The following is a 13,407-nucleotide window of genomic DNA, read 5'->3' as shown; positions in this document are numbered from 1 at the left end:
CGGCTGCTTCCCCTCTGACTCCCAGATCCCTGAAGCCCCAGGGTGTTCTGGGCTGTAGAGAGCCAGATGTAGCTGGTTCTGGGGCACAGCCCTGGTCTCTACCTGTAACTGATCATCCCTGCCCAAGGACTGACTTTCAACCAAGAAGTCTGTTGCAGTTGTTATGGGGTTCCGTTGTCGTTTGTTTTTGTTTGTTTGTTTTTGTTTTGTTTTTGGCTTGCTTTTTCCGCATCCTTTAGGGTTTGTGCCTGAAGGGAACAAGGAGGCCAGAGGTTTTTTTTTTGTTCTGGTTTTTCTTTTAAAGTTTTAGAAAAGCTGTACAAAGGTTTTAAGACGTTCTTGTGCAACTGAAAAGCTGCAAGATTTGTCAGACATCCGTGAGCTGGGGTCAAAATGCCCAAATGAAAACCAGGTTTGGGGGCTGAGAGATGGCTCAGGGGTTAAGAGCACTGGCTGCCCTTCCAGAAGCCCAGTGTTTTATTCCTGTCACATGGTGGCTTACAACCATCTGTAACTCCAGTTCCAGGAGCTCTGACACCTTCTTCTGGCCTTGTCCAGCATCAGGCACACATGCAATGCACATACAAGTGCCATATGAGTGTGCATAAAATAAAAATAAATATATCTTTTTAATAAAGATATGCTTGCTTCAGGGATGTCCTGGTTTCTGGTGGTTGAGATAAACCTGGAGCCCTTAGGTTCCTGGCCCCTGTGGTGAATCCCTGACAAGAGCAGACAGTGTGCCTGTAAGAGTTCTCTGTAGGTGTCTATGCCCCAGGAGGTTCCGTGGGTATTAGGTCTCCTAGCCTACCTTTTGTGCTTTGTTTTTTTGTTTTTGTGGTTTTGTTCCCCCCATTCCCGCCCGCCCCAGACAGGGTTTCTCTGTATAGTCCTGGCTGTCCTGGAAATCACTTTGTAGACCAGGCTGGCCTCGAACTCAGAAATCTGCCTGCCTCTGCCTCCCAAGTGCTGAGATTAAAGGCGAGCACCACCACCACCCGGCTCTAGCCTACCTGTTACAGGACCCAAGAGTGCTTCCCAGGAAGGCGCACTAGCTGGAGGTGGAGGTTCTATTCTAAGTCAATGGCTGCTGCGGTAGCAGCAGAGCCTGAAGGGAGGGCGGCTGCAAGGTAGAGCCAGATGGGAGTGGGTGGGGCTAAAGAGGAATAACTGGGACTGAGCAGAGAGGGCATTGAGAGATGAGGGGCAGGGCTAAGGGAAAGTGGGTGGGGCTGAGGAGGGGGCACTGAGGGACGAGGGGGCGGGGCTAAGGAAAGTGGGTGGGGTTGAAGGGGAACCACTGAAGGGTGAAGGACAGGACTAAGGGAAAGTGGGTGGGGCTGAGGAGAGGGAGTACTGAAGGTTGAGGGCAGAGCTAAAGGGAAATGAGTGGGTCTGAGGAAGGTTGAACTGAGGATGGGCAGGGCTGAGGGAGACCTAAGATCAATACCAGTGGCCATAGCCAATATCCATAGCCAAGAGGCCCCATACGCACCAGACATTTGTTACCCCCAGTTCTGGCAACTGGAAGTTGAAGGTTGAGCTGGCAAGTAGGGTCTTGGTTGGGATCTTCTTTGATGTAGCCCTGTCTCTCTGAGTCCTCTCTGGAGGGAAAGAGGTAAGAGTCTCCAGCCCTTTTCGCGGGGCACTAATCCCAATATGAGGGCTGTACTTTTGGACCTTGTCACTGCATAGAGGCTACTTGGGTGACACTGTCCTTGAGGGGCTGGGCTATCCTCCTGTGAATCAAGTGAGTGTTGGGAATGAGACGGAGTATCTCTGAGACTAGGAGGAGCTGACGACTGCCATGTAGACTAGGAGGATAGAGTTCCCACACGTCACGAGAGCAGGGCTGTGACCAGGGGCTCCCATCACTGACAGCAGTGGATTTATGGTGGCCCCTGGAGGACAGAAGCACCTTGCTTAGGGTAGGCCAGCTGCACCAGGTCTGGATGTGGGTGGGGACTCCCTAAGACCCACTGTGGAAACTCTGAGCTTTTAGGAAGTCGTGCTGCAACCACGGTGTGCTGTCCAGCAAGCCGCCCTGTCACAAGAGGCCTCATCAGACCAGACGCTCACCAGGAAAAATGCACTTTCTTGTTGGATCCAAGATCCAGATTTTGTAGAATAAACACTTGTCAACTCGGAGAGCATGTATACCAATTAATTACGGCTGGGCTAGGCTGCTCTGGGCTGTGGGTTGTGAGAACAAACCTTCCTGAGCCGTTCTTTCCTTTCTCTTTCCCCCAGGACATGGGCATCACATGAAATGTCTTGAAGACTCAAGTGTTCATGGTTTGGAGGCCTCTTCAGAGAAGTGGGTCTGGTCTCTTTAAGACACTTCTAGTAGCACAGAGTTGGAGGCTGTAAATGGTAGGGGGACAAGAAAAGAGAGATGTCTCACGTACTAGGTGAGACACCCTCACTCTTCTATAAAAATGTAGCTGGACATCTTTTTCTTGTGGTGGTCACTACCTCCAGACATATTATACAAGACTTACGGACATCTTAAAGTTTCTTTTTTGTTTTTCCACTCCAGACCCGTTCCCTCTTTCCTTCCATACTTGACCCAGGAAGAAGAGAGACAGAGCTTTGTCCGGAACATTCTGATATTTGGTGGAGTCTGCCTGGTGTTCAGTAACTATTGGCACCCTGGTCACTGTTTGACATGCAATAAACATGTGATGAACTTTTACCTCGGGCCAAAATAACGTCAGAAAGACCAGATTTAGCTTCTCCTCTGCAACAGCTAAGAATCTGGACAGAACACATGGAGTAACAATTGTCAGACATGGGCTGTCAGAGAGTTCAAGTCAGTTCAAGACAGTAATCCTGAGATGGGGGTTCGGAGGGTGGGGAAGTAAGCCATGTGAGCCCTGTCATGGCTTTGGGCTGCAGCCAGGAGAGTCTCCAGGCATGCCACAGGGAGGGGGACCCAGACAGAGCTTGGGGTCTTTCTCATGGAACTGGAGGTTTGTGGAGGCTGATGCAACTGCAGTCCTAGGACAGACAAAGGATGGGAAAGTGTTTGAGGGATGTACTTTTAGATGGTGCCTCTTGGTTGGGAGTTCAGAGCTCAGCAGAGCTTGGTCAGCTCAGGTGTGAGGGTAGCGGGCTCACACAGGGCTAGTGACAGTGCTGGCTCCCACCAGCTGTGAAGACAATGGCAGGTACTTCTCAGTACATTCCCAGGGACTGGGAAGGACATGGAGTGGGTGCTACCCCAGTGGTGGATAAGTGACACTTGGATCCTACCTGTTAGAGCGCCTCAAGTCGCGTGCAGTCCACAGCCTGTGGGTCACATGAACCTGAGAACTCTGCTGCCAGTAAGGCACAGCACAAACTTTCAAACTCACGTAAGAGATTATGAATGAAGACCTGTTTGTGATTTTAAAAATATCTAGCTTAAAGAGTTCTGAAGCACGAGCCTCATAGATGAGTTTGTATCTCGATGTCAGAAGGTTGGGCCTATCTGGAAGCTATGGGTAAATGAGACTGTTTCCAAGTACCTTAACTATGTCTGAGAACAGAGATTAATACCATTTATAGGAATATACACATCTAGTCCCCAACAGTAAATACAAGGTTTGGAACCAGGTGAAAAATAGCCCATGTATGCAAAGGAGCAGGGCACTGTGCCTAGAGGAAGAAGCAGGGTTGGAGACACGGCTTGGCTGGTAGAGTGCTTGCCTAGTATTCATGAATCCCTAGGTTCCTCAAGCACTGCATAAGCTGTCAGTGGAACACATCTATAATCTCACATCTATAGCGGGAGAATCAAAAGTTTAAGGTTATCCCAGCTATGTAGAGAATTGGAGGCCAGCCTGGGGTTACAGGAGACCTAGTAAGATAAGATAAGATAGAATTGTATAAGAACTCAATGAATCCAGATTAACTCTGAAATACCATAGGAGATGGAATCAGTGGGTAGGATCCAAAAACAATTTTATGACTCTGTCCTGTTCAGTAAGCAAAAAGAAACACAGGGTTCACTAAACAGACAAAGGCAATAAAAGGAGTTGTGAGCCAAGTGTAAAGAAGTTGGAAACAGCATTTGAGAGTAAAAAAATATATATACATCTCATGAAATTAGCCGAGGATTAAGTGCTCAGTGGCGAAGAGTAATCGACCTGAAGATGTGGTAATAGAAATGATTTTAAATGCAACATTATAGAGAACAGGAAAATACAGAACATCTAGATGACTTCCAAAGGCCCAGTGTCTATGTGAAGTAGTATGGGAGACAAGGAGATGGGAAATATATCAGAAAAAATGTCAGTAGAAACTTACAAATGTGGTGAAAACTCTGACCAGTGAGGTCTAAGAAGGGCAGTGAACCCAGGCATGTGAAACATGAAGAGGAGCATATGGGGGATACCCTAGCTGAACTGGATAAAATCAGTAATGGTGAAAAGGACTTAGAAGTAGCCAGAGAAAAATCAGTCACTACATTAGAGGAGTGGAGTACATAGATCTTACCAACAGTGCTGAGTGAGAAAGATGCTGGGCAATCACTTTAAGTACAGACAGAAAAGTAATGACTGACTTTATACCCAGCAAAACTACCTTTCAAGCTGATTATCTCTATACCCAGCAAAAATATCTGGGTGGCTCTCACTTGCAGTTGGACTATTGGGAGCTGGAGACAGAAGATGATCAGGGCTCATGGGCATCTTTGGCTACATAGCAAACTTGAACTCAGAGACCAGACTAGGTCTCGGGGGTGGGGTGGGGTGGGGACAGGAATTCTAGACACATAAATGCTGAAAGATACTGTGATCAGTAGACATTCCAGCAGACGAGAATGAAGCTGCACCACTGCATGGACCATTGACATGAGAATAAAGGCACTGGGACCATGCAAGGTGGACATATACAGTTTCTTCTCTGTATTTAAAACGACAAGGGGTGGCGGCATTCATCGTATGTTGGGCTTGTGGGGCTCTTGTGCCCCTCCTAGGCCTTCTGAGAGCAATGTAGCACCTCAACGATTTTATGGCGATCATCTCTGGGGAGGAAGAGCACTGGCCTGAATCTGGACATCCTCTCACTCATGACTCTGAAGGCCTGGGGTTTGGCTGCAGCTGTGTGAGCAGACAAGACTGGCACCAAACTTCATCTGGTAGTCACAGCTGTCCACAGAAGTCACTTCTTCACTAGGAGAGAAGGGGAGGGGACTTATGCCTGAGTAAAGATCACAAGGCAAAGTGGTCACCTCTGGATGAATGTTACCAGCTGTTTATAGCAATGCAGAGAAAGACATTTCCTACTTAGAGAGGACCCAGCTACACAAACACCACATTCTTGGGCTGTTTCCAAGATGTGATGCAGATGTCTGTGGGTCAAGGGGCCTATAACCTTTCCTAATAAAACTGCAGGCTACACCTATGAAATCTTTAAGGAGGAGCTCTGGGAGTAGGGAGGTCAGTGTGAGGCTGCTCCTCTGCCCTCTTTATTAAGCTTCCTACTAATGCCAACAGAATGAAGTCTCCATTTTCTCAACTCAAAGTGGGGTCAAACGACCTTGCTGCTGTTGAAGGGCTGACCTCAGACTGTGGAAGTATTGACCTGCCACCTAGTAGAGACCTAGAGCTAAAGCAATAAGGACTCTTCAATCAGTTTGACCTGGGAGAGTGTATAGTGTCATCCCTGCCTACACACATGCCCTTCACAGACAGGATCTTCTCATGTCCTGCCTCATCTGTATTTGGTCAGTGTCTCACATGCAGCAACTAACAGCCCCCTGCCTCCTACCCTTAATTAGAGGAACCACGTGTTAGGTAGATGTCCCTGGGTGAGTGTGGGCTGCTAGGATGGAGCCAGCTGTGACTGCCACTGGTGGAGTTTCATAGATTTCATTTCGTCTTGGAAAGCTAGACTCCCATTGAGATCATGGAGCCTTCGACTGAGGTCTGCTGTTGTCAATTAAAAAGATATTAAAAAAGTAAAAAAAGAAAGAGAGAGAGAATGCTGTGATTTCCAAGTGTCAAGAAGCTGAAGCAATTACTGGGATGTTTTTGTAATAACTTTACTTGGATTGTGGTTGTGGTCCAAGAGATGTTGATCTGAAAGTAGGGAAACACTGATTATCCCCGAGTGACAGCCAGGATAGTTCAGCCACCATTATAGGCCCCCTGTCTGTGCTGTGGGGCAGGGAGGGCCAGGATGGGCTCTCCATAATAACCTCCATTCTGCCTCAAGATGTGCTGACATTTGCAGGCATGTGACAGAGAAAAAAAGAATTGCATTAATAAAAAGGAGTGTTTCCCACAGGTACCATCTGGGGAACAGGGGAAGCCTTCTTTACCATGTGTCTTCTGTCTACATCACATAGTGGTGGCTTTGATGAATGGTTCAAGGGACACTTCGGTGTGTATTTCAGGTGACCGGGTGTTTCTGGAGACTTAAGACAGGGCAGGTGTACCTGGCAACTTGAGCTGTTGTAACAAAACATCATAGAAAGGTTGTCCCAGACAACAGAAATCCCCATGGTCTGGAGGCTGGAAAGTTAAGTATCAAGGTGTCAGTGGTGTGATTCCTGGCTTGTGGGTAACCAGGCTAGAAAGACATACGCTACTGAAACTGACAGGAGAAGAAAGAGAAACCCTGAATAGACCTATAAACAATAATAAGTTGGCAAATGGCCCAGAAGGTAAAGATGCTTGCTGCACTGCACAAGCCTAACAGCTTGGGTCAGAACCCACATGAAGGTGTAGGGAGAGGACCAACTCCACAGTGTTATCCTCTAATCTTTACTTGTGTACAGCAGTACTTAAGCGCATGCGCGCGCGCATACACACACACACACACACACACACACACACACACACACACACGCACACGCACAGCAATAATTTTTAAAGGTAATACATCATTGGCAATAATAACAATATACTTCTCCCAAGGAAAAGACCAGGAAATCAAGATAGTGGCTTCACTTGTGAATTCTATGAAGCATGTGCCAGAAGAGGGTAGGTAAAGTGGTAGAGAGACCCTATAGGTTTCCTTATGAGGGCATCCCCCACCTCCACCCCATGAGATGGCTCCACCCTCATGGTCCAATCACTCCCTAACACTCTGGTCTTCTAAAACCTTCATACTATCTGTTAGGATCTAAATGCTCAAACTTAAGGAGCAGGCACAGTTCTGTTCATATCAAGAAAGACTTGCCTGTCAGAAAACACCCATACGAAAGAGTCTTTTTATTTGTAGAAACTGAAGACAATGATGCCCACTGGGTTCGTGAGCCATTTTAGTGGCCTATGAGCAGCAAGCAACTTATTGACGTTTTGTTTTATTTTAAATTATTTTTTTTCAGTCTTGTTTTGTTTTTCGATACAGGGTTTTTCTGTGTAGCCCTGGCTGTCCTGGAACCCACTCTGTAGACCAGGCTGGCCTTGAACTCAGAAATCTGCCTGCCTCTGCCTCCCAATTGCTGGGATTAAAGGCATGCGCCACCACTGCCCGGCCTTAAATTACTTTAGTGTGTGTGTGTGTGTGTGTGTGTGTGTGTGTGTGTGTGTGTTTTGCCTGTGTACTTCACGCATGCAGTGCCTGCAGAGGCCAAAAGAGGGCGTTAGCTCTCCTGGAACTGGAGTTCCAGACAGCTCTAAGTTGAACCCAGGTCCTCTATAAGAACAGCTCATGTTGTGCTCTGAACTGCCAAGCCTCCTTCTTACTTCCAGGGGTGCAGAGTGGTGTGTGGGAAGGGTGTGTAGAACAGGCTGGGAGGACCAGAGTGTGTCCCGCTGCAGCTGGGGCTTCTTAGAATCCTCAGCCTGTATGTAGTACATTTGAATACATGTGTCAATCTGGGTTCCTTGGCATGTTTTCTCATTTCTACCTGGACTGTGGGAAAGAAGTTTGAAAGCTGTTGCTGAGAACACAGAGATTTGCTTTTTTCCAGATGCCTCTAGGCAAGGCACAGAGCCAGGGTATTTGAGGCCAGAAAGCCCTTGGAGACCATCTCTGTGGAACATCTCTTTTTACTGTTGTAGGAAAAGAAACCGACAGGAATCTATGAAGTTGCCTCAGGTCATCCAGTGGGCTGTGCCTCGAGCCTGCCCAGGGTCTCCTCCTGAGTCGGGGAAGGAGCATGTCAGAGCTGGCAAAGCAAGGACCTGTCAGACTTCTCTCCAAGAACACTGATAACAATTACCAGGGCAGGGTCCACTCTTCGGTAAACTGCTTGTCTTGTAGTACAAGGATCCGGGTTCAGATGCCGGGCATCCACACAAAAGCTAGTCTTGGTGGTGTGACCCGAAATGCTGGGGACAAGAGTACTGCTGGCCAGACAGTATAACTGAGTAAGCAAGCTCCAGGTTCAGTTAAAGACTCTGTCTCAAAGAATGAAGTGAAGAGTGATTGGGGCAGACATCTGTTGTCCACCTCTGGCCTCCACATATGTGTGTGTGTGGTGTGTGTGTGTACCTGTACATACATGGACACACAATACGACCATATATACCACACCCTTCAAAAATTAGCAGTGTCAGCAGCTTCAGACTTCTAGAAATCGCCTAAAAGTTTGTTATCTGCTCTAGAATATTTTATTCAAGAAAATGACTGATTCTTGATAATGAACTAAAAAAAACATGTATCATTCATGTATATAATTTTAAATCAAATCCATACTCATTCTCTCCCTTTCAGTTTCCTCCCATCTGTCTGCCACTTTCCTCTCTCTCTCTCTCTCTCTCTCTCTCTCTCTCTCNCTCTCTCTCTCTCTCTCTCTCTCTCTCTCTCTCTCTCTCTCTCTCTCTCTCTCTCATGTTGCTATGTGTACGTGCACAGAGGCCTGGGGCATGAGTGCCATCGTCTTAAGGACGATGATCCCTGAGGAGAAGGATTCTCCCTCCCCTGGCTGCCAACAGTTGTTGGTAGTGCCTCAGATAGAGGTGAGGGTGAGAGTTTGCAGTATTTTAACTTATTTTATTCCCATGTCCCTCTCTCCCATTCTGTGGTATCCTTGAACCACCCCACTCCCACTGTCCATGGTGAATGGCAGCTGGCTGGGGTTGCCTGGAAGGTGAAGGATGGCGTCTCTTCAAGCCCTCATTATGGAAGAACCCACCCATCGCGTTGACCTTTACAGAAGACACCTTTGCATAGCTGCCATTGTGTGGCCCAACCTAAGGCTCTCTTGATTCAAAACAGCATTTTTCCCGGGACATTGCTTGAAGATGTTTGTAGCCACCTTTAGCTTCACAACATACCTAAAGAGTTGATAACAAGCAAAAAGATAGCCAAGGGCTTAAAGGAAACACTGGGGAGTCACACACCCAAAGGGACTTTGAAAAGTTCTGACGTCTTCCTGAAGACATAGTTTGTTCTGGCGCGCGCGCGTGCGTGTGTGTGTGTGTGTGTGTGTGTGTGTGTGTGTGTGCGCGCGCGCATGTTTACAGACATGCATAATTACATGTGTTTGGAAATGCATATGTGTGCATGCACATGCATGTGTAGAGGCTCTGTTCTGGCTTTGCACACATGTGTACACATGCACACAGACATAAAATAGATCTTTGGAGAAAACCCTATAAAAACATGGGAGAATGCAATAAATACCTACATGCCCAAAGTTTAGTAATCCAAAAGAAATGTGCGAGATGCTAGAAAAACGTAAGCTACTGACTGAAACTGGGTAGAGGAGAAATAGAACATCTGAATAGACCTATATAAAAAACAAAAGACCATATTTTTAGTATTAATAATATTAGCAATATGATGCTCCTAAAAGATTCTTAGTAACTAGAGAGCTTTTCTGATGACTTCTACAAAATTACTTAGAGAAGGTTGAATGCCCCCAGCCACAGTATCTCCACAATATCTCCTGAGGAAGAGGAGAAGGAGTGGGAGAAGATAAGGAGGTGGGAACAGTTTCCAACTTATTTTCTGTGTTACCATGACACCAAAACCAAAGACATCATGACAGAATACAATTGTAGCTAAAGTCCTCTGCAAACACCAGTAAATCAATCCAACAGTGTACAAAAGGCTCATCTGCTAAGACAAAGGGAGATTTATCCACAGAACGCAATTTGTTTTGAAATCCAAAAGTTGATCACTGTAATACATCCTGTTAATAGAATAAAGGCTTAAGCACACAGTCCCCAGCAGAGACACAACACAGGACTGGATGCAGTCAAACACTCGGAATCTCTTCTGATAACGTTTCATTCAGCAGACTTGAGACACAGGACTATTTCTCAAGTTGATAAATTGCCATGAGAAACCCATGGCTTCTATCACGATGGGAAAGCCTTCCTGCTGAGACCACAAAGGAGGCCAGAATGCTTGCTCTACCTAGACCCTACAGTAGCCACAGAAATTAAGCAAGAAACAGGTAAAAAAAGGCAGTCAGCCATACTCCTACTCACATATTACTTGGTCCTATGTGTTAAAGATCCCAATTACATGCATACATGCATGTGCTGTGTGTGTATGTATGAATTGTCACATACAGACCTAATAAATGAGTTCAGCAAGATGGCAGGTTAAAAGATCAGTAGAAAAATTAATTTCCTTTATATATAGTAATGTCAAACATTACTGAAAATTCAGCAAACATTTTTCATTTGCGATAGAACCCAAAAGGATACACTGTATATGAATAAATTTAAGCAGAGAAGTTTAGGGTTTGTTCCCTGGAAACTACAAAACACAGCTGAAACAAACCAGGGAAGTCTTCAGACACAGGTAGAGTCAGGAGTTCCAGCTAAGATGAGAACGCGCCCCTCCTGGCACAGGTGGAAGCAGTGCCTGTCACGGTCTCAGACAGCCAGGGTGTTTTATCAATCACAGAATCAGCCATGGAATGAAAACAGAGGTGTCAGGTCACCTGGATGTATCCAGGAAACAGTGTGATCCAAAGGGAGCAATGGGCAGTGCCTGGACATGGCTTTATCTCTCCATTTACAGAAAACCCACAGAGAATCAGCAGACTGTGCCAAGGTTCTAGCCTGGATGGACCTCGCAGAGAGGCCCAGAGCCTCCATCAGTACAGTTCCCATCCCTCTCAGCCATGTGGGACGTGCTCCACATTACATCACATTCTGGGTCACCAAAGAAGTCTGAACAAACCCAATATGGTAGAAAGCGGTCCAAGTTTGTTTTTTTTCTTTTTCTTTTTCTTTTTCTTTTTACTAACCACAATGGAATGAAGTCAGAATCTGCGACAACAGGAACATGAAAACAATCACAAATACGTTGAAGCTAAACAGCACACTCTTGAATAACAATGAGGCCAAAAAAATTGAAATGGAAATTAGAAAACTGTCTGAAAACACAATATCACAGGAGCTACAAGCTGCAGCAGAAAGCCGTGATGGGTGTGTGTGTGGGGGGGTTTACAGTGATGGATGCATGCGTTTCAAGTGGGAAAAAGCACTCAAATAACCTAACTTCATACCTGGAGGAATGAGGAGACAAACTAAATACAGTGCTAACGGGAAATGACAGATTACCACAGAAATAAAGGAGAGGGAGATTACGGAGCGGGGTGAGGATGCTAAAAGCTGGGTTTCTGACATCAGAAAGCCACCAGACCATTAGCTAGATTGAGAGAAAAAAGGCGGGGAGAGAAGAGGCAGATGAAGGAAATCAGAAATGGGGACGGGAGGAAGACACAGTATTGGGTGCTGAGGCCACTGATAGAGAGCATTCGAGATTCTTAGAGGTGATTCTATGCTAATAAACATGAATGGACTCCCAGAATTATACAATCTGCTAAAATGGAGTCAAGAAGAAACAAAGCCCGAGGAGACTGAAGGAACTTAAATTAGTAAATAACCGCCCCCCCCCCCAACACACACAAAGAAATCCCAAGACCTAGGTGTCTCAAGTGAATTTCTTATAAGCAACATTTAAAGTAGAATTTAGACTCTTTTCAAAAGCAGACAAGGGGACACTTCCAAAGTCATTTTAGGAGACCAGTGTCACCCTGACCCCAAAGCCTGTCTTAGACACAAGAAAAGAAGATTATAGGCCAGTATGCCTGATGAACACACATGCAGAAGTCCCCAGATGCAGATGGATTGCAACAGGACATTAAGGGGATTACACACCAGGACTAGGTGGGATTACCCTGGGTGGTTCACATGGTTCCATCTGCCAATCAATCAACGGGACAGGCGTGCAAACTGGATGGAGACGGAGTCACATAATTGTCTCAACGGGACACAGCACAACAGCCTTTATGACAAGAATTCTCAGTATGTGAGGTGTGGGAAGGGCTTAACACTGTAAACACCACTTATGAAAAATCTTTCTGCTAATTTCTGTGTTCAACAGTGAGAAATGGGGGTTTTTTCCTCTAAGATCTGGAAGCAGGCAAGGGTGCCCACCCACCTGCCTTCTATCTATCAAAGCACTAGGAATCCAGGCAAGAAAGAAGAAGGTAGGGCTGAAGGCCCAAGATCCCAGGGGTCAGAGGAGCGGCATGCCTAAGCCGAAGGCTGGAGAGTCTGATGTCCTGACTGTGAGTAGAAGGTTGGCCTAGCTTCAGAAGAGACAGACTCAGCCTCTGTAACTGGGGAACTGGTTTCTCAAATCAGTGTCCTCTCACGGCCCTGTAATTCTATCTGTTGAGTCATCTTTATGCTTCTGCATCTGCCTTCTTTCACTCTACCCTGCCTGCTAGGCTTATGCATGTTGACCACTTTGTTCTATTCCTGCTCCCGGCCAATTAGATGCTACCACTCAGTTGGAGAGCAGTGGTCATTTAGCCTACTGACCCACTGCCGATCTCCACACACACCCACACATACCCTTCCCACTCATCCTCCCTGCATGCCAAGTCACCAGAAATTCCCTTCTAGCAGAATAGGGGCATGCTGGGAAGCCTGATGAAGCACTGGGAATAATGAGAACAATCTCCAGCCATCTGGGCATCCCTAATGCAGTCTAGGCGGTGGCCCTAAGTCACCTGCAACACCATCCATAAAATAAGTCTAAAGGGTGAGGTGCAGGGAAGCGCAGAAAGCATCAGTCAGATGGCAAAGCTCAGCAAGATGAGTCTGTCCTAGAAACCTGTGCCTACCATTCACGCTAAGGCGGTGGTTTATGTTGTATTTATATCACACATATCCACACAAACAGTAATAAGGCCAGGGGAAACTTGTGGGGGTGAAGAACATCCTTACTATGTAGACTGTGGTGAAACGTTCTTGGGTGCATAATTCTCCAAGCTCATCAAGTTATGGACACCACATGCTGTGTAGTACACAGCTTTGGAATGCCAATCCTATCTTAAGAAGTTGATTTAAAAAGAGTAGTGGTAGAGAAGAAAAGGAAGAGGAGAGGGGGAGAAAGAAAAGAGGAAGAGGAGAAGGGGGAGAAAGAGAAGAGGAAGAGGAGAAGGAGGAGGAAGAGAAGGAAGAGGAGAAGGAGAAGGAGAAGGAGGAGGAGGAG

Source organism: Mus pahari, chromosome 7 (assembly GCF_900095145.1).
Source record: "Mus pahari chromosome 7, PAHARI_EIJ_v1.1, whole genome shotgun sequence".
Classification (NCBI taxonomy): domain Eukaryota; kingdom Metazoa; phylum Chordata; class Mammalia; order Rodentia; family Muridae; genus Mus; species Mus pahari.
Note: the sequence above shows the minus strand (reverse complement) of the source record.